This window comes from Lolium rigidum, chromosome 5 (assembly GCF_022539505.1).
Source record: "Lolium rigidum isolate FL_2022 chromosome 5, APGP_CSIRO_Lrig_0.1, whole genome shotgun sequence".
Classification (NCBI taxonomy): Eukaryota; Viridiplantae; Streptophyta; class Magnoliopsida; order Poales; family Poaceae; genus Lolium; species Lolium rigidum.
In genome coordinates, this window is record NC_061512.1 from 6451209 (window position 1) to 6473187 (window position 21979).

At 40.5% G+C, this 21979-nt stretch overlaps 1 long non-coding RNA gene across 1 annotated transcript; it reads left to right on the forward strand.

Moving 5' to 3' along the window:
• Positions 1 to 15943: 15943 nt before the first annotated feature.
• Positions 15944 to 16749, forward strand: LOC124651214. Its single transcript, XR_006987314.1, has 3 exons — positions 15944 to 15997; positions 16299 to 16348; positions 16638 to 16749. It is a non-coding gene; the product is annotated as an uncharacterized LOC124651214 (long non-coding RNA).
• Positions 16750 to 21979: the final 5230 nt, after the last annotated feature.

Genomic DNA, 21979 nt, shown 5'->3' on the forward strand with positions numbered 1-21979 from the left:
TTGTTACGTTATGATTGTCTATCTACAAAGTTTATGAAGTTATTGTTGCTTGCAATCTTGTTATGCTTAATGCTTGTCACTAGGGCCCGAGTGGCATGATCTTAGATTTAAGCTCTATACTTATTGCTTAGATTGTATCTACAAGTTGTATGCACATGTCACCGTCCGGAACCAAAGGCCCCGAAGTGACAGAAATCGGGACAACCGGAGGGGATGGCGGTGATGTGAGGATCACATGTTTTCACGGAGTGTTAATGCTTTGCTCCGGTGCTCTATTAAAAGGAGTACCTTAATATCCAAGTAGATTCCCTTGAGGCCCGGCTGCCACCGTGCTGGTAGGACAAAAGATGTTGTGCAAGTTTCTCATTGCGAGCACGTACGACTATTATTGGAAAACATGCCTACATGATTAATGATCTTGATATTCTGTCTTAATGCTATTTCAATCCTATCAATTGCCCGAATGTAATTTGTTCACCCAACACTTGTTATTGGAGAGTTGCCACTAGTGTAGATAGCTGGGAACCCCGGTCGATCTTTCATCATCATATACTCGTTCTACATGTCATTGGAAGTAGTATCAACTATTTTCTAGTGCTACTGCTCTCATATTGCTATTACTGCTGCTGTGTTACTGTTACTACTACTCTCATATTATTGCTACTTTCACATCACCCCTGTTACTAGTGCTTTTCCAGGTGCAGCTGAATTGACAACTCAGTTGTTAAGGCTTATAAGTATTCTTTACCTCCCCTTGTGTCGAATCAATAAATTTGGGTTTTACTTCCCTCGAAGACTGCCGCGATCCCCTATACTTGTGGGTTATCAAGATCGTTTTATGGCGCCGTTGCCGGGGAGGCATAGCTCTACTCATAAGTTCACCTGGGGAGTACACTCTACCTCTCTCTCTGTTTTTATTTTGTTTTACTTTGTTTTGCTTAGTTTACTTTTGCCTAGTTTATTTGTGCTTAGTTTATTTCTGTCTTGTTTTATTTTTCTTAGTTTACTTTTGTCTAGTTTCTTTTTGTCTTGTTTTACTTTTCTCATATACCCAAAAATCCATAAAAATTTGAAAAACTTCAAAAATTATAAACTGCCGTTATGGGAGAACCCATAACCTACTTGGAGCTTATAGAATATTATAATAATTATAGAGAATCAAGAGCGGGAAAAGTGATGAGTGCTGTGATAGAAAAATTGAATACAATTGCTAAAATCTTGCTTAAACGCCATGATATAAACTGTTGCTCTCAACAGGACACTAAACATCTTAAATTTCAATGTGGCTTTAGTGAGGAATTTTTAATTAAGAACTATAATCGGAATAGCTATATTCATTTTGGGTTTGAAGAGGTAGAACAATTTGTCATATTTATGGGAGCCTCCGAGATAGAATCCTTCATGGTTAAAAATTATGAAACTTGTGTTGTTTGTAAGGACCTTAAAGATTATGTCTCTTCTATCCTTAATTTTTGCAATGACAGTTACACTGATAATACTTATATCATTGATTATAAAGAGAGACTCATTAATGCACAAGAATGCACTCACAATTTGCGAGGGACTCGTGGAAGAAGAAATTGATGAACACGAAAGCTCATTGGATGAAAAAGAGGAGGAGATTGATGAACCCGAAAGCTCATTGGATGAAAAAGAAGAGGAGAGTGATGAACAAAAGGAGGAAGAATGGATTAGCTACCCATGCCAACCTTCTAATGAGAGTAACTCTTTATCTCTTACACTATTTGATTGTCCTCCATGCTTACCAAAGGCGGATGAATGTTATGTTCCTGTGGATTCTCTTGAAATAGTACCTATGAGTAAAACTTGTGAGAATAATTATGCTACTGTTATATATGATAATCCATGCTATTTTGATAAATCTTATGATAATGCTTTGTTTGTGCCTGATGTCGAAATGCATGGTACTAAAGAATTTTGCGTAGCAAATGTTTATGATAAAGCTCTTGATGATGGTCCTATGTTACTTGATAATATTAATTGTACTACTAATGAAAATGGGATTGGAGAGGTCTTGACATTATCTATGAGTCCCATATCTCTTGAGATTGATCAACCATCTTGTTATATTATTGATAAAAGTGTGTTTGAAAGTTTTAATCGCACTATTTATGAGCTTGATAAAAATTATGTGTTTGGGAATCATGAAAAGCATGCTTTATGTGATAGTTATATTGTTGAGTTTGTTCATGAAGCTACTGAAAATTATTATGAGAGAGGAAAATATGGTTGTAGAAATTTGCATGGCATTAAAACACCTCTCTATATGCTTAAAATTTTGAAGTTACTCTTGTTTTATCTTCTTATGCTTGTCACTTTGTTCTTCATGAATTTATTTGTGTACAAGATTCCTATGCATAGGAAGAGGGTTAGACTTAAATGTGTTTTGAATTTGTTTTTTTTGATGCTCTCTTTTGCTTCAACTCTTATTTCTTGCGAGTGCATCATTAAAACTGCTGAGCCCATCTTAATGGCTATAAAGAAAGAACTTCTTGGGAGATAACCCATGTGTTTATTTTGCTACTGTTTTGTTGTGTCTTGGAAGTTGTTACTACTGTAGCAACCTCTCCTTATCTTTATTTTATTGCAATGTTGTGCCAAGTGAAGCCTCTAATCGAAGGTTGATACTAGATTTGGATTTCTGCGCAGAAACAGATTTCTATCTGTCACGAATCTGGGCTGTTTTCTCTGTAGGTAACTCAGAAAATTATGCCAATTTACGTGCGTGTTCCTCAGATATGTACGCAACTTTCGTTACTTTTGAGTTTTCTTATTTGAGCAACGGAAGTACCTCTTTTAAATTCGTCTTTACTGGCTGTTCTGTTTTGGCAGATTCTGTCTCTGTTTTTTGCATTGTCTCTTGCGGACTTTAAGCAACGCTTTCTACACGTGGAGAGCTGTAGCTAATGTTTTATTGAGTTCTTGCAATGTGTCACTACAGGACCAAGGTGGATTCAAGTTTTTTGAGTACTAACCCCTCTAATGAAGTTTATGAGAAGTTTGGTGTGAAGGAAGTTTTCAAGGGTCAAGAGAGGAGGATGATATATGATCAAGAAGAGTGAAAAGTCTAAGCTTGGGGATGCCCCCGTGGTTCATCCCTGCATATTTCAAGAATACTCAAGCGTCTAAGCTTGGGGATGCCCAAGGCATCCCCTTCTTCATCAACTTATCAGGTTTCTTCTATTGAAACTATATTTTTATTCGGTCACATCATATGTGCTTTACTTGGAGCGTCTGTGTGCTTTTATTTTTATTTTTGTTTGTATAAGATCGGATCCTAGCAATCCTTGTTTGGGGGAGAGACACGTTCCGCTTTTTCATATGAACACTTGTTCTTTGTTTTACTTTTAATGTTCAATGATAAAAGTTGGAAGCTACATCACTTATGGTTATTTGGTTGGAAACAGAAAATGCCTCATATTGTCTTGAATAATTTGACACTTGGCAATTGTTTTGAGCTCTCAAGTAGATCATGATTAAGTTTTTTTCATGTAGTTTAAACCTATTAGTGGAGAACTACTGTAGAGCTTGTTGAAATTGGTTTGCATGATTGGTCTCTCTTAAGGTCTAGATATTTTTTGGTAAAAGTGTTTGAGCAACAAGGAAGACAGTGTAGAGTATTATAATGCTTGCAATATGTTCTTATGTAAGTTTTCCTGTACCGGTTCATACTTGTGTTTGCTTCAAATAACCTTGCTAGCCCAAAGCCTTGTACTGAGAGGGAATGCTTCTCGTGCATCCAAAACCTTGAGCCAACCACTATGCCATTTGTGTCCACCATACCTACCTACTACATGGTATTTTCTGCCATTCCAAGTAAATACTTCATGTGCTACCTTTAAACAATTCAAAACTTTACTATCTCTTATTTGTGTCAATGTTTTATAGCTCATGAGGAAGTATGTGGTGTTTTATCTTTCAATCTTGTTGGGAAGCTTTCACCAATGGACTAGTGGCTTCATCCGCTTATCCAATAATTTTGCAAAAAGAGCTGGCAACGGGGTTCCCAGCCCCAATTAATTAACTTTCATTAATAATTCTCTTCACGTGTTTTGCCCTCGATTCATCGGTAAGCAACTTAATTTTGCAAATAGACACTCCTTCATGGTATGTCAATGTTGGAAGGCACCCGAGGATTCGGTTAGCCATGGCTTGTGTAAGCAAAAGGTTGGGAGGAGTGTCAACCATAAAACTAAAACTAAAGTACATATGTAAACAAAAGAGAAGAGGGATGATCTACCTTGCTGGTAGAGATAACGTCCTTCATGGGAGCCGCTCTTTGAAAGTCTGTTTGGCAAGGGGGTTAGAGTGCTGATGACCCACAAGTATAGGGGGTGTATCGTAGTATCTTCGATAAGTAAGAATGTCGATCCCAACGAGGAGCAGAAGGTGTTGACAAGCAGTTTCGATGAAGGTTTCACTGTAAATGCTCACAGACAAGTATTCAGGGGTTTTGATGTAACGGATGAAATAAGTACGAGTAAGTAAAATGCGAGAGAAATAATTGCAGCGAGTGGCCCAATCCTTTTTAGCACAAAGGACAAGCCGGTTTGTTTACTTATAATGACCAAACGTTCTCGAGGACACACGGGATTTTAGTCTAGTGCTTTCGCTACATACAGCTAATTAATCTTCATTGTTTTGATAAGTGTTGTGTGGGTGAACTTGTGCTAATGTACCGCCCTTCCTAGGACTAATACATACTTGTGATTATACCCCTTGCAAGCATCCGCAACTACAAGAAAGTAATTAAGATAAATCTAACCACGACCTTAAACTCCGAGATCCTGCGATCCCTCCCGCATCGATATACCAACGGGGGTTTAGGTTTATGTCACTCCGGCAACCCCGCAATTGGCAAACGAGTACAAGATGCATTCCCCTAGGCCCATAAATGGTGAAGTGTCGTGTAGTCGACGTTCACACGACACCACTAGAAGAATAACACCACAACTTAAATATCATAACATTGAATATTACTCAACCATAGTTCACTACTAACATTTAGACTTCACCCATGTCCTCAAGAACTAAACGAACTACTCACGAGACATCATATGGAACATGATCGGAGGTGATATGATGATGAATAACAATCTGAACATGAACTTGGTTCAATGGTTTCACTCAATAGCATCAACAACAAGTATGAATAGATACCGGGAGAGTTTCCCCTATCAAACAATCAAGATCAAACCCAAATTGCTACGGCGGTGACGAGGTGCTGCGGAGGAGACGGCGGTGATGATGGTGGAGATGATGATGATGGTGATGGAGATGATGTCCAGCTCGATGGCGGTGACGATGGCGTCGATTTCCCCCTCCGGGAGGGAATTTCCCCGGCGGATTCCTCGCCCGCCGGGAGAGCTCTTTTCTCTCCGGTGTTCTCCGCCCCGCGAGGCGGCTGTAACCCTTCGTGAGGATTCCTCTCTGGCTTAGGTCTTCGGGACGAAGGGTTTCGCGAAGAAAAGGAGGCGAAAGGGGTCGTGGGCCCTCCACACCACATGGCGGCGCGGCCAGGGCCTGGGCCGCGCCGCCCTAGGGTGTGGGCCCACCCTGGCTCCTCCTGGCCCCTCCTAATGGCTCCCTTCGTCATCTGGAAAAATAGGATTTTTGGTAAAACTCCCTTCCACAGTTGATCTTCCGAAATATTGCATTCTGACGGTGCTTTTTCCAGCAGAATCCTGGCTCCGGTGCTTGACCTCCAAATAATCATGAAACATGCAAAATAGATGAAATAACATAAGTATTGTGTCCCAATATGAAATATATCAATGAATAACAGCAAATTATGATATAAAATAGTGATGCAATTTGGACGTATCAACTCCCCCAAGCTTAGACTTCGCTTGTCCCCAAGCGAAACTGAACTCTGGAAACAGGTCCACATGTTTATGGAGTGAAGAGTCGATAAATAAAATACGGACAAGAAGCATCATATTCATTCACACAAGACATTATAGTAAACAACTTCCTCATATAACTCAACTTGAAACAAGTATAAGGTAATCACAAATAAAGGTGCATAAGGAATCATAATTGGTGATGGCAAACTTTGTCCTTGGTCAGAGAACATTTAACAAATTATATTCATCTATTGAGCAGCGCTCTCATATCAAAAGCTTATGGTAAACTTGCATACTCAATCATATTAATCATTGATGACTTTCAAAGCTATATTCATTCAAGGTAAAACTTGTACTAAACAAGAAAGAGTAAAGACATGATGAAGCAAATCACAATATAATAGTTTGATCACAACAACTCAAATGCTTGCTTGAGATGGAGGGAAATAGGTTTACTGACTCAACATAAAGTAAAAGACAGGCCCTTCGCAGAGGGAAGCAGGGATGAAATCATGTGCTAGAGCTTTTTCAATTTTTGAAATCATATAAAGAGAATAAAAGTAAAGTTTTGAGAGGTGTTTGTTGTTGTCAACGACTGGTAGCGGGTACTCTAACCCCCTTGCCAAACAAACCCCCAAAGAGCGGCTCCCATGAAGGACGTTATCTCTACCAGCAAGGTAGATCATCCCTCTTCTCTTTTGTTTACACATGTATTTTAGTTTATTTTAAGGATGACACTCCCCCCAACCTTTGCTTACACAAGCCATGGCTAACCGAATCCTCGGGTGCCTTCCAACAATCTCATACCATGGAGGAGTGTCTATTGCAAAATTAAGTTGCTTACTGATGAATCAGGGCAAAACATGTGAAGAGAATTATTAGTGAAAGTTAATTAATTGGGGCTGGGAACCCCGTTGCCGACTCTTATTGCAAAATTATAGGATAAGTGGATGAAGCCACTAGTCCTTTAGTGGAGGCTGCCTAACAAGACTGAAAGATAAAACACCACATACTTCCTCATGAGCTATAAAACATTGACACAAATAAGAAGTAATAAGTTTTGAATTGTTTAAAGGTAGCACATGAAGCATTTACTTGGAATGGCAGAAAATACCATGTAGTAGGTAGGTATGGTGGACACAAATGGCATAGGTTTGGGTTCAGGTTTGGATGCACGAGAAGTATTCCCTCTCAGAAGGTTAATTAGCAAGCATAAAAGTTGAGGGAAACAAACAAATATACATGTGATAGAAACAATCATGCATCTTACTTGTAAGCACAAACAGTTTTAACTTCTAGAATACTAAGCTAAGAACTGATAAGAAAGATAATAACATCTTCTACATGTATTTCCTCTATTCTTCTAAAACTCAAAGTGTTGTTGCTATTGACCATTGCTAAGTTTGCCAAAACCAAATAGATTAACTCAATGCTCCCAAAGTGGTACCAATACTAAAATCAAGATAAGTCATATAGCAGAAATTGCAAACTAAAATAAGGTGTGCAATATGTAAATGATAAGACTTCTCATTAATATTCCATAATGATAACTCACACCAAGGGATACATAGACAAACTAAAGGAGAGATACTCCACACTGCAACCCATCTCATACGATAACTTCCCTACTCATGATATGACGCTACTTGATAGTAAAAAGTAAAAGGTAATGATAATGTGATACCGCGGCACTCCCCCAAGCTTGGAACAAACCAAGGGGATGCCAATACCGATGATGGATTACTCCTTTGGTGATGGTGGTGATGAACTCTTCCCGCGCTTCTTAATAAGCTCCTTCAACTTCAGTTTCTCAGCTTGACAATTCTGCACTAAGATTCGAAGAGATTCATTGTTATCCGAGGTTGGCGATGACGAACTTGTGATGCGAATCGAGTGGTACTCAATCATTCTTCGGAGACGGCAATTCTCCTCCTGGAGTATCTCCACTTCTCTTCTCAGAGCCCGATATTGATCACAAAACTCATCAGTAATCCGTAGAACTTCTTCCATCATGGGGAAGGAGTCGAGGCTAAGAGCGGGTGGTAGAGATCCCTGCAAGTTATGAGAAAAAGAACGTTGAGTGTCAACAGATCCCACCAAGATTTGCTTGCTCCCTCCGGCTTGCCGATCTTGTCTTGATGGCACCTCCTTCACTTCTTCCTCCAAAAGCCCCTTGCCCTTGTTCTTGGAGACCATGGTGCCTCTAAACCGAAAACGGATCCCGGCGTAAACAGCTCGAAACAAAACACGTCGAGAAAACGATATACGGACCTCCAGGGGTCCGGGGGATTTTATAATAAAAATTTTCGAACAAACGGAAAGTACCGGATCGAACTAGAGTCGGAAAAGGGCGACGAGGCGGCCGGACCACGTGGCGGCGCGGGCCCAGGCCAGGCCGCGCCGGCCTGTGGTTTCGCCCCCTCGTGCGTCTCTTCCACTCCGTTTCGAACTCGTAATTTTTCTTATTTTCCAAAAACAGCAAAAATAATGTTCGGAAAGTAAATCGCGAACTTTTCATTACCACATCGTTACCTATTCAAAGTCGAGTTCTCGCGGATCGTCAATTTGTCCTTTGATGAAAGCCTCCGGTGTTTCCACTCGAATAATATCAACATCAACATTATAAGAATCACCCGAGATATAATGCTTGAGTCTTTGTCCATTCACCACTTGCGTGGCATTGCCTTGGAGAGAGCTAATTTTAATTGCTCCTGAACGATACACCTCCTCAACAACATATGGTCCTTCCCATTTTGAGAGTAATTTCCCTGCAAAGAATCTGAGACGGGACCGATACAATAGGACTTTATCCCCAATATTAAACTCTCTTTTGATGATCCTTCTATCATGCCATTTTTTAACTTTTTCTTTAAAGAGTTTAGCATTTTCATAAGCTTCACTTCTCCATTCATCTAGAGAACTTAATTGTAGCAACCTCTTATCACCTAGCAAGTTTAGGATCTTTATTTAATTCTCTAACAGACTCGATAAGCTTTGTGTTCTAGTTCTAAAGGTAAATGACAAGCTTTTCCATAAACCATTTTATAAGGTGACATTCCCATGGGGTTTTTATAAGCAGTTCTATAAGCCCATAGTGCGTCTTTCAATTTACTAGCCCAATTCTTTCTAGATTTATTAACAGTCTTTCCCAAAATAGATTTAATTTCTCTATTTGATAGTTCTACTTGGCCACTACTTTGAGGGTGGTAAGCGGAAGCAATTCTATGATTAATACCATACTTAGCAAGAGTTTTTCTAAAACCTCCATGAATAAAATGAGAACCTCCATCAGTCATAATATATCTAGGTACTCCAAATCTAGGAAAAATAATATCTAAAAGCATCTTTAAAGAGGTCTCACCATCAGCACTTTTTGTAGGTATGGCTTCCACCCATTTAGTAACATAATCAACGAGCAACAAGTATATGAGTGTTACCTTTTGAAGAGGGAAAAGGTCCCATGAAGTCAAATCCCCAACAATCAAATGGTTCAATAACAAGAGTATAATTCATAGGCATTTCATTGCGTCTGGAGATATTACCAACCCTTTGACATTCATCACAAGATAAAATAAACTTCCTTGCATCTTTGAAGAGAGTTGGCCAATAAAAACCTGATTGTAGAACCTTTTGCGCGGTTCTATCTCCAACGTGATGTCCTCCATAAGCACTGCCATGACATTTACTCAATATCTCTTGTTGTTCATATTCGGGAACACACCTTCGCATAATACCATCCACTCCTTCTTTATATAAGTGTGGGTCATCCCGTAAATAATGCCTCAAGTCATAAAAGAATTTCCTCCTCTGCTGAGCTGAAAAGGTTGGAGGCAAGTACTTGAAAACAATAAAGTTAGCATAATCAAGCATACCATGGACTCGTCTCGCGAACTCACCTTTATTACAGCCAATTGTTCATTTGGAAAACTATCATTAACGAGAACAGGATCATAAGCAATATTTTCCAATCTAGACAAATTATCAACAACAGGATTATCAGCACCTTTCCTATCTACAATATGTAAATCAAATTCTTGCAAAAGAAGTACCCATCTAATAAGCCTCGGCTTAGCATCTTTCTTTGTCATAAGGTATCTAATTGCAAAGCATGATCAGTATGAATTGTAACTTTTGAATCAACAATATAAGATCTAAATTTATCACAAGCAAAGACTACAGCTAACAATTCTTTTTCAGTAGTAGCATAATTTCTTTGAGCAGCATCAAGAGTCTTGCTAGCATAATGAATAACATTTAATTTTTTTATCTACTCGCTGTCCAAGAACAAGCGCCTACAAGCAAAATCACTAGCATCACACATAATTTCAAATGGTAAATTCCAATCGGGAGGTTCAACTATAGGAGCAGCTTGTTAAGGCTTTCTTTAGAGTTTCAAAGCTTCCTTACAATCATCATCAAAAACAAAAGGTACATCTTTTTGAAGAAGATTAGTAAGAGGCTTTGAAATCTTGGAGAAATCTTTAATAAATCTCCTATAAAACCCAAGCATGACCAAGAACACTACCGATACCTTTAACATCCCTTGGATAGGGCATCTTCTCAATAGCTTCAACTTTAGCTCTATCAACTTCAATACCTCTCTCGAAATTTTATGTCCCAATACAATTCCTTCATTAACCATAAAGTGGCATTTCTCCCAATTAAGAACAAGGTTAGTTTCTTCACATCTCTCGCAAAACTTTATCAAGGTTTCGCAAGCAACTATCAAAAGAATTCCCATAAACGGAAAAATCATCCATGAATACCTCTACAATACTTTCACAAAAACCATGAAAAATAGCAGACATGCATCTTTGAAAAGTAGCAGGAGCATTACATAAACCAAAAGGCATACGCCTATAAGCATAAGTTCCATAGGGACAAGTAAAGGTGGTTTTCTCTTGATCTTTAGCTTTAACAACAATTTGTGAAAATCCAGAAATAACCATCAAGAAAGCAAAAACGAGTATTTTTAGACAATCTTTCTAGCATTTGATCAATAAATGGTAAAGGGTAATGATCTTTCTTAGTAACTTTATTAACTTTTCGAAAATCAATGCACATTCTATACCCTACAACTACTCTTTGAGGAATGAGCTCATCATTATCATTAGGCACAACAGTCATACCTCCTTTCTTGGGAACGCAATGTACAGGACTAACCCATCTACTATCAGCAATAGGATATATAATACCAGCTTCAAGAAGTCGTAATACCTCATTCCTTACCACTTCCTTCATCTTAGGAATTAGACGACGCTGAGGTTCAACAACAGAGCTTCGCATCATCTTCCATATTAATGGCGTGTTGGCATATAGAGGGAGAAATCCCCTTCAAGTCATCAAGAGTATAGCCAATAGCACCTCGGTGTTTCTTCAATATTTGCAATAATCTTTCTTCTTCAAACTCTGTAAGTTTAGAACTAATAATAACAGGATATATTTTCTTATCATCAATATGAGCATATTTAAGATTATCGTGTAAAGGCTTTAAATCAAAAACAGGATCTTCCTTTGGTGGCGGTGTTGTACCCAAATCTTCCACCGGTAAATCATGTTTGAGAATAGGTTGGCGAAGAAAAATCTCCTCAAGCTCCTCTCTTTCTTTCCTAAAAATTTCACTCTCGCTATCCTCCAAATGTTGCCGCAAAGGATTGTTAGGAACAAGAACAATAGATGCACACTCGCTCCATTTTAAAATCATTACTAGGCAAATCAGCTTTATAAGGAGTTTTAGTAAATTTAGAGAAGTTAAACTCATAAGATTCACCAACAAATTTGGTCAAAATTTTCTCTTTCTTGCAATCTATAATAGCTCCACAAGTATTTAGAAAAGGTCTACCAAAAATGATAGGACAATAATCACTAGCAAGCAGTAACCAAGTACCAAAAAGTCAGCAGGATATTTAATCTTACCACATAGAACTTCCACATCTCGAACAATACCAATTGGTGAAATAGTTTCTCTATTAGCCAGCTGAATAACCACATCAATTTCTTCAAGTTCACAAGAATCAATTTCGTGCATAATCTCCGTGTAAAGCTCATAAGGTATAGCACTAACACTTGCACCAATATCACATAAACCATAATAGCAATGATCACCAATTTTAACAGATAGCATAGGAACACTAGCTTGTTTGGGTTTATTAGGATGTGAAACAATATTAGAAGCATCTTCACGGAAAATAATATGACCATCCTCAACATTTTCAGTCACAAGATCTTTAACTATGGCAATAGCAGGTTCAACTTTTATTTGTTCCTCAGGTTCTCTAGGTTTCTTTTCACTTTTATGAACCGAACTATTTATAACAGAGTACTCTTTCATTTTAGCAGGAAAAGGAGTTTTTTCAATATAAGCTTCAGGAATAACGCGATCAGCAGTTTCAACTACAACACACTTATTAATAGATGAATCAATTTTATCTTTATACGGTTCATGATACTTATCAAAATTCTTCTTAGGCAATTCATAATGAGAGGCAAAAGCTTTATAAAGGTTTGCAGCAACTTGAGAATCAAGGCCATATGTAGCACTAATATTACGAAATGTATCAGTATCCATAAAAGCTTCAATGCATTTATAATCATAAATTATACCTGATTCTCTATCTTTGTCATTCTCCCATCCTTCAGTATTTTCTTGGATCCGATCAAGAAGGTCCCTTTTAAACTCTTCTTTATTGCGTGTAAATGATCCAGAACAAGAAGTATCTAGCAAGGTCTTGTCTTGAAAAGAAAGTCTTGCATAGAAAGTATCAGTAATAATATTACCAGGAAGCTCATGAATGGGGCATTTGAGCATTAAAGACTTCAATCTCCCCCAAGCTTGGGCAATACTCTCTCCATCATGAGGCCAGAAATTATATATGCGGTTCCGATCTTTGTGAATTTCACTTGGAGGATAAAATTTGGAATAGAATAAAGGCACAATGTCCTCCCAATCAAGAGAATCACCATTCTTCAGACAATTTATACCAATGCGCCGCTTTACCGTACAGCGATATAGAGAATAGTTTCTTCCTAACTTCATTCATAGCAATACCTGCACATTTGAATAACCCGCATAATTCATGCAAAAACAGTAGAATGATCACCGGGATGGACAGTTCCATCCCCTTCATAGCGGTTATCCATAACATGTTCAATAATTTTCGTAGGTATTTTATATGGTATTACTTCCTCACCTGGCGCCTCATCCACTACCGTTGCAGTAGTAGTAGATTTCCCAAATAGAAATTGAAGAGAAGATCTCTCCATAATGACTTATAGCAGAGAGCAGAAACAAAATCAGCACAAACAAGTAAAAGTTTTCCTTACCAATTCCACTTACCAATAGCGCTTCACTCCCCGGCAACGGCGCCGTAAAATAGTCTTGATGACCCACAAGTATAGGGGGTGTATCGTAGTATCTTCGATAAGTAAGAATGTCGATCCCAACGAGGAGCAGAAGGTGTTGACAAGCAGCTTCGATGAAGGTTTCACCGTAAATGCTCGCGTACAAGTATTCAGGGGGTTTTGATGTAACAGATGAAATAAGTACGAGTAAGTAAAATGCGAGAGAAATAATTGCAGCGAGTGGCCCAATCCTTTTTAGCACAAAGGACAAGCCGGTTTGTTTACTTATAATGACCAAACGTTCTCGAGGACACACGAGATTTTAGTCTAGTGCTTTCGCTACATACGACTAATTAATCTTCATTGTTTTGATAAGTGTTGTGTGGGTGAACCTGTGCTAATGTACCGCCCTTCCTAGGACTAATACATACTTGTGATTATACCCCTTGCAAGCATCCGCAACTACAAGAAAGTAATTAAGATAAATCTAACCACAGCCTTAAACTCGAGATCCTGCGATCCCTCCCGCATCGATATACCAACGGGGGTTTAGGTTTCGTCACTCCGGCAACCCCGCAATTGGCAAACGAGTACAAGATGCATTCCCCTAGGCCCATAAATGGTGAAGTGTCGTGTAGTCGACGTTCACACGACACCACTAGAAGAATAACACCACAACTTAAATATCATAACATTGAATATTACTCAACCATAGTTCACTACTAACATTTAGACTTCACCCATGTCCTCAAGAACTAAACGAACTACTCACGAGACATCATATGGAACATGATCAGAGGTGATATGATGATGAATAACAATCTGAACATGAACTTGGTTCAATGGTTTCACTCAATAGCATCAACAACAAGTATGAATAGATACCGGGAGAGTTTCCCCTATCAAACAATCAAGATCAAACCCAAATTGCTACGGCGGTGACGAGGTGCTGCGGAGGAGACGGCGGTGATGATGGTGGAGATGATGATGATGATGGTGATGGAGATGATGTCCAGCTCGATGGCGGTGACGATGGCGTCGATTTCCCCCTCCGGGAGGGAATTTCCCCGGCGGATTCCTCGCCCGCCGGAGAGCTCTTTCTCTCTCGGGTGTTCTCCGCCCCGCAGAGGCGGCCGTAACCCTTCGTGAGGATTCCTTCGTGGCTTAGGTCTTCGGGACGAAGGGTTTCGCGAAGAAAAGGAGGCGAAAGGGGTCGTGGGCCCTCCACACCACATGGCGGCGCGGCCGGGGCCCGGGCCGCGCCGCCCTAGGGTGTGGGCCCACCCCGGCTCCTCCCGGCCCCTCCTTCCGGCTCCCTTCGTCATCCGGAAAAATAGGATTTTTGGTAAAACTCCCTTCCACAGTTGATCTTCCGAAATATTGCATTCTGACGGTGCTTTTTCCAGCAGAATCCTGGCTCCGGTGCTTGACCTCCAAATAATCATGAAACATGCAAAATAGATGAAATAACATAAGTATTGTGTCCCAATATGAAATATATCAATGAATAACAGCAAATTATGATATAAAATAGTGATGCAATTTGGACGTATCAACTCCCCCCAAGCTTAGACTTCGCTTGTCCCCATCTGAGGTGCAGCCATCATTGCTTTCCTTGGCCCCCCTTTTACCAGGATGAAAACCTAGATCGAACCACTCCCCAATCAGCTCGCTCCAGTCCTCATCCCCGCCGCGGCGCCGCCTCTCGTCCTCCTCTCGTTTACCCTCGGAGCGACAGACCCTGCTCTCTCCCGCCCCTCGACTCCACCAGCCGCCGCGTCACCACCGCCAGAGGAGGGCGGCACCTCGCCGTCGCCGTCGCCGTCGCCGTCGCGCCCCTCCCCTCGACCTCCGCTCCGGCGACAGGCGCGGCCGGAGACGGACCAGCCGGAGGTGGCGCCCCTGCTCTCTCCCGCCCCTCGACTCCACCAGCCGCCGCGTCGCCACCGCCAAAGGAGGGCGGCACCTCGCCATCGCCGTCGCGCCCTCCCTCGACCTCCGCTCCGGCGACAGGCGCGGCCGGAGACGGACCAGCCGGAGGTGGCGCCCCTGCTCTCTCCCGCCCCTCGACACCACCAGCCGCCGCATCGCCACCGCCAGAGGAGGGCGGCACCTCGCCGTCGCCGTCGCCGTCGCGCCCCTCCCCTCGACCTCCGCTCCGGCGACAGGCGCGACCGGAGACGGACCAGCCGGAGGTGGAGGAGCAGCGAGGGGAGGCGCTGGAACGGTGGTGGAGGAGCAGCGACGAGCACGCCGGCCATGGCGCCGCTCGCCGGAGCACATCACTTCCCCATGTGAGCTTTGACGGCGCATGCGCGTGGTGCTGCGCGGAGGGTGGCACAGGAGGTGCTGCAGGAGCGCGCACGCAGGAAAAAAGGAAGGCGGCGGCTGGACGGCTGGACGGCTGGACGTGGCGGTGGCGGCTCGCCGGACGGACGGACGCGGCAGCGCGGCGGTGGAGGCTCACCAGACGAGCGGACGCGGCGGCATGGGCTCGCCGGACGGCCGAACCCGGCGCTGGCGGAGGCTCTCCGGACGGCCGGACGCGGTGGCGAGCCGCTGGAGTTCCCGGTGCTGGTGCGGCACGCCGTGGCGAGAAGGTCGTCCCCAACGGTCCGGGGCTAAAGATCTTCTTCGGTTGGTTGAGGTGAGCCATGCCTCCGATTTCCTTACCGTAGAGACGTGTACTTGTGGGTGTGGTGATTGGTTTTTGGATTTAATTTGATTGTGGTGCAGATTTTGACGAAGGTCCTTGCTGGACAATATCATGGTTCTGAAGCTCTACATAGGTTCGTATTGCATCAAATTTGTGCTTAACCTCACAATACTTGCGACTAAATTATCAAATAAGGACTTTTTGAATTCCTATTTAAGATGCTACATAATTTGGTGAAAGTGTGTGTGTGCCCTTGAGGATTTTATTTGAAGGAATACTTGATAATCTGAGTGCAAGGTCAAGGTAGCTTGTTGAAAATAACCCCAATATCACGCTGTTCCTTGCTTAGATTTGGTGTAGATGCTTAATTTGTGGTATTATATGTACGCCAAAATGATATGTGATTTGAATGTTTCATATTTTTCCTTGTAAAGATCAAGATGGTTGTTACCTATGATGAGCTGATTCAGCCTGACCTATCCAGGTTTGTGCTCTTTTATTTTGCAGAAACTTCATCTTGCATTTGTATTGCTCTTGCCATGCAATAGCTTCAGTATTTTCCGATGTATTACTATTAGAGTGGGAGGGATGGTTCGGTGATGCTTGTGAGCATCAGCTGTTCATGGGATTAAGTTTTATTGCAGAAGTGTGAGGCGATGGGAGAGCAGGGGCCATGCGACCATTTGTTTTCAAATTTATTAATAGTATTTCTATACCTTTTTATTTGGAATTTGTGTGGTTCTAATTCACCACTCTCCTGATTTTTTTATCAGGTTTAAATGCAAAGCTTGCAGCCAAGCACATTATCCACAAAGCTTGCATTACCACCATGTTCTAGGTCTCTTTTGGAGGCGACGAAGTAGTATGCTCTTGATGAGTTGCTTCCTGGGCAGGTTTCATTCCGTGCTAGACTATATTGCCAGGTTAATTATGCTTCACCTTCTGGTTAACTTAGTTAGGATCAAGTATTTACTTTTGCCCAGTTGTGTCTCTCTTTCCCGGTGAATGTTCCCGGTGAATGTGCAACATACTTCATGCGTGCTAATTTTTTTCTTATTAACGAAACTTCATATGTAAAGGAAGAATACGATGAGCCTCGAGACCAGGAAGAAAGAGGTGACCTCGGACCATCCGCCTGAGGGACACGGAGGTTGAAGGCGGATATCCGAAGATGGACATGACACCGCTTTTTCCCACATGAGGCCAAACCTAGGGTTGTGGTGGCCACGTTTATGGAAGTTCTCAAGATGGTGCTCTATTGCAGCCTCAGATAGGGACCATTGCTTGTTCTTGAGGTATGCTTTTAATCTCTTCCATGTTCTGCTATTCACATCTCATGTGTTGGTTCCTCTCCCAAGTAGATCCATGGTGATTGGTTCAAGGCATGCCACTCTTGCTGTACCATTTTTGGTGTGCTCTATTTCAGTGTTTCTTTCGCTCTCCTTGCCTTTAGATACGTATTGGTTTGCTAGCTGTAGATGAGGGGGTATGGAAGCTCGACCAAAAGCTCGATTGAAGGTATACTTTGACTGTTTCTTCTTTCAATTTTTCTGCAGTTCCATTTAGTTACACATGTTAAATTTAGACCTTCAGTAGTAGTTCTCTTTTATGCTTCAGTACTTCTATTAAAATTAGTTTGCAGTCCTTACAAAAGAAGCTAGATTAGGTGGGTGTGCTACAAAAAAAAAGATTGTTGATCAGCATGTCCAGCCAGCTTTTGCTCATCGGTTCACTTTGCATATAGTGTGTAACTGAGATTCTCTGTCTCAAAGATGATGAGAGAGATAAAGTGTGAGCAATGTCGTTTTGCTTTAAGAAAACTTTTTTTATATTTGCACATTTGCACTGAATATATGGTCTGATAAACAATAGGTGTGCTCGATCCCAGATTTCACTATCAGTATATAAAACTGACGATGGCTTGTGCAATGCATAGGAGTAGCTTTACAACTCTCTCAAAATGAGTAGCATTGCTGAGATAGATGTGAGCATGGGTGAAGGCAAGGTATCACTTAGAGTGTAGGTGTGTTTTATTCTGGTTTTCCCTGGGAGCAGAATGTGACCGTGAGTGTGGTTGGGTGATCCAATCTGGTCAATATCCGTGTATAGCTCTTTCGAAAAAAAAAAGATCTGTGTATAGCTCGGCAATTCAGGTACCCAGCTACCTTTTCATTTAATGGCATGTTAAACCTGGTGCATATTCTAGCCAGTGGTGCTTTTGTTATCAGGTGTAAGTGTTTAATTTGATACCCTTATGTTTCTTCCCAAATTTCTGAGATGTCCAAAGTATTTCAGATCCTGACAGGAATCAATACATGCGTGATGTGTTTATTTTACTGCTAAGAATACATGCTTAGTTTTATTATTATTTGGTTCCGTTTCATTGCTGATAAGAACAGATGCAAAGTGTTCTCATTCTCATGTTTCTTCTTACTGTTGAGAACAGATAGTTAGTTAATAATAGACGAACAAAATGATGTCTACATGTTGGTTATGAGAGACGAATATCTCTGTGATGTCATTTTGCCGAACTGCAAAGCTATCATTTCATGCAATGTTCCTGAAATTCAGCTTGTGGTACCTTTTTGTTTCTTGTGTGTACATTATAGTTTCTTCCTTGATCATTTTTTCGTATATTCTTTTCTCAAAGGACTACTGAAATCTGATAAAAAAATATATTATTTTATTCATTTCTCAGATTACTGAAATTAGTCTTCAATATAATAATGGAGATCTTTGATCTTGAATTCTGTTTGGCCTTTTTCACAGCTGTATGCTTTAAGATAGCTGGATACATTTTATTCTTGCATTGGTAAATTTACTTCAAGTGCGAGAAAATGGTAGCAAAATTCTGTTATTGAATATATTCCTAAACTCTTCATGAACTCATCTCGCTTGATTTTTCTTCTCCCATGAAGGCCTGCACATGCTCTACCTTATTATGTTTCCCATCATCATTACTAATTTCATTAAGAAAGCATGGAGATGGAGGTTTGAGCATGTGCAAAATACTATTTTTATGTGATGCTTATTTACTTTGTCACTGCGAAGAATATATTGCACATGTGCCTTCTCTTTTATCCTAGTGGGAAATGGATTAGATAGTTTCCTTTTTATGAAAGCAATATTGTTTTCCCGTTGAGAGCCTCCATGATGGGACTGATCAAATTTCAGTGCTTGTAGGTTCCCTGCGCCTTGCTTACTCCCCGGTTCGTCCAGTATTCATAATTCGCCGTTTGCAAGCCGTAGATCAACCGAGAAAGCCTTTGTGCAGCCCAAATGACGACCATGGTGCTGCTTTTCATCTTGTAAAGGAACTTAGCTTATTCTTCAGAATGTTCCACCACTAGCTTCCGGCCATACAACCTTATAATATGCAATTAGCAATATCCACCAAGCGATTGAGGTGCCACGCGTTTTCTTTTGTATGCTTCTCCTTAGGTTAATTAGATTGTACATAAGAACTTCAAATCAAAGACTCCAGGTAGAATGCGTGTATGTAGCACAACGAGACAATATGCTTCTATTTAACGTCTTAAAATCAAAATATCCAAATTGTATCTTCTGTTGTATGAAGTTCGGTAATGTAATTTGGGCATTTAAGAACCATATCTTTCATATATTAACGGTGATCTATTTGTATTATAGTAGCATTGCAAAAGTTACTAATTTGAAGTCAGGTGATAGATGTTTATTGACACTTCATAATCATGGAGATAATTGAAGTATTTCTTGTTGTGGGTTAAAATAAAGAATAAAACTAAAGAGGGGTAATACCACCTATTTAGATCAAGGCCAATGATGGCTGCAATATCTGTCTCGCATTTGCCCTTGCGCTCGGGCGCAACGGGTCCTCAGCCAATATGGATGAGGTTGCCATCATATAGGCTATTGATGCTTTGAATGGCAGTGTTTGCTAACATTTTGATTATTTTTGTTGCACTCGCAGGTTTGCCACTTTTAGAATAAATATGGTGCATTTGCAGCAGCATCATATATGGATCACCTGCATGTTCGGTTGCCATGAGGTGAGACCCTTTTTTTGCGATAACTATTTGACCGCGAGGCTTTGCTTTTTGCTGAAATAATTATTGAACATCTGAAGCATCCATGGTATACTTGGTGTACACTTTTCGTAAGGTTTTAAGTCTACATCTCTCGTATCATTTCCATAGTAGTTGTGTACTTCGTAAAGCACAATGTATTTGCGTCGATTATTCGAAAGGAAAGGTTGAATCCTTGATTATAATCTATACACAAGTGATTAATGACCGGGGAAATCCCAAGAAAAGGTTTCTTATTATGTACACAACTTGTTTTTGTTGTGTCTTATGGACTTGTGGCCCCAAGTACTATAATTTAGTGCCAATAAGGATACATTTGGTGTTTGAGCTGTGTAATAAAATAGTTACAACTTGAATCCTCCCCCTTTCATTTGGTTGCATTCATCTCGTGTTTATGACTTCCTCTCTTGTTCATTCGAAGATATTTAAATTAACCGTGTTGTATAAAATATCCTCTTACAATCGCCAAGGGCAATTGTATATTACTATAATTTCTGCTCTTATGCTCGCACTATCTTGAAAAGGCAACCAAGTATAGTAACATGTTTCATATGATATGCCTCTCGGTTGTGTTAAACAGGAAAAAATGGAAGAGAAAAGTGAAAAGTCAATTATGACGAAGCCCGTACTCACATGCTTGAATCAATGCATAAGGCAGGTTGTATCACTTTTCTTTATCCGGTTGATGGTTAGTATTCTCTTGTTAGAAGCCGCGTCTTTGATGTCGGGGCCTGGCACATTCTTTTTAATATGCTAATGGTCAGCCTGGAAATTCGTGACATGTTTTCTTAGACTGCGATGAGACCAGCTTATTACGTGGCAGCATACTTTTTTGCCTTCATTTCTACTCAGTATTTTAGTTCTCAGATTTCCTCAGTATTGCTTTGCTTTGCCATATCGACTCACACTCTTGATGCTCGAAAGCTATTATTTCAAAACTATGCTCTATCTTCAAAAGTTCAGATGTTTGTTTATACGTTTCGGTTGCTTCTGTTTTGGCAGGAAGCTATTTTAATTGTTTCTTTTGCAACAACAAGTTAAAAACTTTGTTCGTGATAAAATTGACCAGGATTTGCAAACCAATACATTATTAGCAGTAATTGTTGGGACCTAAAATGTATTATACCTAATTCCGCTCCAAAGATAAATATTTTAAGTCACTTATGTGCTCGTTACCTATTTCCAATAAATTGCGAAGATGGTGAACTCATTATTGTATCTTTACTTTAGTGACTAAAAATTCGTAATTGTTTCCGATCTTTGGATTTTTCCTTCAAAAGTTCGGATAGTTTGGTTATGCTTATCTTGGTCGGAAAATATTAGTCCTCTTTTTTCAGGAATACAAATATGCATTAGTCTATGATTTAGGCAGATATGTTATTTCAACATCTTATGGCTAACCTTTTCACATGCGACGACTTCTCGATTACATATCGGTGTAAATATTCTTTTGTCTTGTCTTCTCGTCTCCATCGTCCTTTATAAATTTGATTTCCATGGTAAATAAGAACAATCTCAAGGACCTACCTTCACCATCAAGATTTAGAGATTATTAGAAAAGTAAATTGCATGTGGGCCAGCTTTAGTCTATATTTGCCTCCAGGCTCCTTCCTCTTCATTTTTCTTTTCAGAAGATAGAGCTCCAACGAAGGCAAGAGGTTTGACTTTATCTCAAGAAACAACTTTACATTTATTAGATGTCATATACTGATTGTTCAGATTTTATGATATACAATCCAATGATTTTAGTTTGCAAGTTCTGTATGAGTTTCCTTTTGCTGTGAGGGGTGCACCATGTCCCTGCTTAGTTGCTCTGTGGTGAGGCAAACAAATATGTATGCTAACCGGGATAGCCACAATTTTGTGATCTTGGGTTTTGGGATCTGTTTGCTAAACCATAAAAGTAGCGGTTCTTTTAAAACACCGCAATTTGCCTTGCCGATCTACAGGGAGCTGCAAACAAAATTATGCATCACTGCTTGTTCCATGGCCGAAAAACACTACTTCCCAACTGCAGTTGCCTGCAAGATTTGGAACATGACAATTTACAT